The sequence below is a fragment of the Vombatus ursinus genome, unplaced genomic scaffold (assembly GCF_900497805.2).
Source record: "Vombatus ursinus unplaced genomic scaffold, bare-nosed wombat genome assembly UNPS02014775.1, whole genome shotgun sequence".
NCBI lineage: Eukaryota > Metazoa > Chordata > Mammalia > Diprotodontia > Vombatidae > Vombatus > Vombatus ursinus.
The window spans coordinates 8,313,493-8,317,751 of NW_020954553.1; positions in this window are offsets into that span (position 1 = coordinate 8,313,493).

Sequence of the window (4,259 nt, forward strand, 5' to 3'; positions counted from 1 at the left end):
TTCTTTGCTTGCCCTGGCACTTTTTTTTCTTCCATTTTGGGTGAAAGGAAAGTGACATCATGAAATACCAATGTCCGAGTTTTGCAGCCAGCGCAACATTGATGCCATGAGGTGCAAAGAGTGACCTTCTAGACCTAATCCTTTAGTAGCTGAGACCAGAACTCATTGACTAACAGTTATGAATTTGGTGGAATCAGTGTTAGGTAGGAACTCTCCCCAGAGAATGAGGTATAATAAGGGAAAATATGTCTCCAAGGTATTGGGGCGGGGGAGGGGGGGAGGAGAGGGAGGAGGAGATTGTAATTTTGTCACCGCTATATCTTCAAAGTAAATATCTCTTTATAAAAACTAATTGATGTTAAATAGTTACTTAGATATGAGGTTCTAGTCAATGTTGCCTAATAGTGAGGGGAATGTAGCCAGTGTGGATTCAAGTCTACAGTATTAGAGAAGTAAACCCATAGACCTCTCAAAGATCCCTATTACAAGGCACCTACCTGGCTCTGAAAGAGTGAATGCAGAGGCCAAAGTATACCTGCTACATGTGCATATCTGCCTTCTCCAGATTTATTTTGTCAATATTTTGTTGAACAATTTCCCCGTGCCTACTATTTCCAGAATTCAGCAAGCCTCTCCAGAAGCCATACCTTTTCACAGGCTGCTTCCTGGGCTTGGACTGCCCTTCCTCTTCACCTCTTTCTGAACATCCCCAGCTTTCTCCAAAGCTCGATTCAAGCTATTTCCCATGAGAAGCTTTTTTTGATGTCACCACACTTGTGAATATTTTCTTCCTCCTATGGTTTGTATTTATTTAATCTGTATACTTAATCTCCTCAGTAGAATGGAAGCCTGTTGGGGTTGTCCTTGTATCCTTAGCACTCAGTACTAAGTGTGGTGTGAAGCTGGTGAAGGTTTTGAAATCAAATCTAATCTAGTCAACAAGCTTGTACACTTCCCAAAAGGAGTGAAGGACAGGCTCATGACAATGTGATTGCCACTTGTAGGAAAGAACCACATCACCATTATCAGTGTGTATGTTCCCACCATGATGAACCTTTATAAGTCAAAGACAAATTTTATGAAAATCTGGAGACCTGCATCATCAATGTGCTGAAAGAGGACAGTTCTATAAATCTGGGTGAATTTAATGCTAGAGTAGGCACAGATTATCAGACATGACAGGGAGTCCTTGGGAGAAATGGAGTCAGAAACAGCAACAGCAATGATCACTTACTATTGAAGATTTGTGCATGTTATGACCTCATCATCAAAAACTGTCTTCCATTTATTTAAATACAATAAAACTTTGTGGATGCACCCTTACAGCAAACATTGGCATTTAATAGTCTATGTCATTGTAAGGAGAATAGATAGGATGTGAGAATGACAAAGGTGATGTGTGGGGCAGAGTGCTGGGCTGATCACAGACTTATCCTCTCCAAGCTAAACACTGGCATTCAACAAAAGTAGTTTATTAGTCTCTAAGAAGACAGCATTTAACTCCATCAGAAGTAAAGTGCAAGTGAAGCTTAGAGAGATGCAAGATTCTTGGATCAGAAAGAAGGTGGATGAAATTCAGTTTTATGCTGACAGAAACAATCCATAGCATTGTTATGATACCCTGAAGGCTATTTAGGAGCCAAAGACTTAGGGTACATCTCAACTACTCAGGGCTGATGGAGCCACATTGATTAGTGAAAAGGACACGATCCTGGAGAGATGGGCTGAACACTTCCATAGTGTTCTCGACAAATTGTCATCAACCAATGCTGAAGTCATTGACTGTATACCTCAGGTTGAAGTTAATCCCTCTCTAGTCAAACTTCCAACTAAAGAAGAGATTTTGAATGCTATTAGGCTCCTCTTATGTGGCAAAGTGCTTAGTGCTGATTCCATTCCAGCAGAGATTTACAAGGCAGGCGTACAAAAGCTAACTGAAATCTTCGTGGTTATAAGGCAAGAGGAGGTTATCGCCCTAGGAGTTCAAGGATGCCTCCATTGCCTATATCTATAAAGGAAAAGGAAATAGATTGTTCTGTGATGATCACAGGGTGGGGTCTGTCTCTTAGTCTTTGCCAGCAAATTCTTGCCAAAGTCCTCCTTAATAGGCTGATACTTCACTTGGAAGATGGTCATCTACCCGAGATCCAGTATGGTTTCAGAGAGGGCCAAGGAACAGTTGATAGGGTGTTTGCTGCCTGACAACTCTAGGACAAATGCCAGGAGCAGAACAGAGGTCTGTACACAGTGTTCATCGATATGACCAAGGCCTTTCATACTGTCAGTTGTGAGGGCTTGTGGAAGATCGTGGCAAAATTTGGTTGTCCAGAGAAGTTCATCAGTATTGTACAGCATTTCCATGATGGCATGCTTGTATGGGTTCTGGATAATGGACAAGGCTCTCTCACTTTCCCAGTCACCCACGGAGTGAAGCAGGCCTGTGTGCTTGCTCCCATGCTTTTTAGTATGATGTTTTCAGCAATGCTATTGGGTGCTTTCAATGAGAATGAAAATGACAACAAGGTCAGCTACTGCATTGACAGTAAATTATTTAACTTGAAAAGGCTACAAGCCAAGACTAAAGTGGAGGGAGAATTGGTGCATGTTTTTTTTGTTCACAGATGATTGAACACTCAATGCAGCATCTGAGGCCAAGATGCAACGAAGCATGGATCGATTCTCTGCTGCTTGTGCTAATTTTGACTGGATGATTAACACTAAGAAAACAGAGGTTCTCCACCAGCCAGCATTGCACCATCCATACACAGGGCCATTGGTTACAGCAAATGGAGAAATCTGAATGCTGTGGATAAGTTCACTTACCTTGGTAGTTTACTTTCAGGGATGTATCCATAGATGATGAGGTTGACACATGCATTGCCAGAGCTAGTTCAGTGTTTGGGAAGCTCTGAAGTAAAGTGTGGGAGAGAAAAAGTATTAGGCTGCCTACCAAATTGAAGTCTACAGAGCTGCTATGCTGACCTCATTGTTATATGCCTGCGAAACCTGGACAGTGTACCAGTATCAAGCCAGGAATCGCTTCCATTTGAATTGAATTGTCTTAGGAAGATTCTGAAGGTCGTCTGGCAAGATAAGGTACCAGACACTGAAGTCCTTTCTTCAGCTGAACTACCAAGCATTCAGACTTTACCACAGAGAGTGCAGCTGCAGTGGGCTGGCCATGTTGTTCTAATGCCAAAAGCATGTTTGCCTAAAAGACTGTTTTATGGAGGACTCACACAACGCAAGCACTCACAAGGGGTCAAAAAGAAGTGACACAAGGACACTCTCAAGATCTCTTTGAGGAACTTTGGAATCAATGATGAGACACGGGAGATACTGGCACAGGAATGCCCAGTGTGGCGTACCTGCGTCAAACAAGGCGCTATGCTCTGTGAGCAAAGCAGGACTGCAGTAGCTCAAAAGAAAGATGAGGTGTACAAATTGAGAGACATCTCCATTCTAAATGTTCACATGGACTATTTGTGCTTGACCTGTGGTAGAGCTTTCAGAGTTTGTACTGGTCTGATCAGCCACTATATATTGACCCCAACACAGTGATACTATTTTGTTCCTCTTCAAGTATGAAGGACAACAACCAACTAACTAAGCACTCAGTGCCTCAGACTTGATAAATTGAATTAAATTGTATATGGAACACCAACCACGGGGCAGGTGCTATTAGTCAATCAATTTAATTGTTGAGTATTTATTAAATGCTCATTTATAAACTAGGCACTGTGCTAGGTGCTGGGGATTGTTGTTTGTCCTTCATTCTCAGAGGACCAATGATATCAGGAGGGTCGTGTCTTGACATGAAAGTGAATAGGATTTAAGTGAGGCAGAGCTGTTCAAAGTCTTCAGACTCACTCTCTCTTCTAGAATCATTGGATTCCAATAGCAAGATATAGGTCAAGATGACTGGCGATGGCCCCTGCTGGAGATATAAGTACAAAAGAAGAAACAATCTCTTATTGTAAAAAGCTCATTCATCTAGTGGGGGAGACAACAGGCACCTATAAAATATATACATATTAAATACAAATATATACAAAGTATTAACTCTTCATTTCCCACCTGGTTACATTCCTTTGGATTTCTCCATTGTGGTCTGGGATCATAAGGCCCTGGTATTCACACCTCTTCAGAACCTCTGCTCCTGGGGCCCCTTTGGAGGGTGGATCAGAAAGTTCCTCCTGGAACCTCCATTTATGGATTTATTTATTTTTTTTAAGGCAATTGGGGTTAAGTGACTTGCC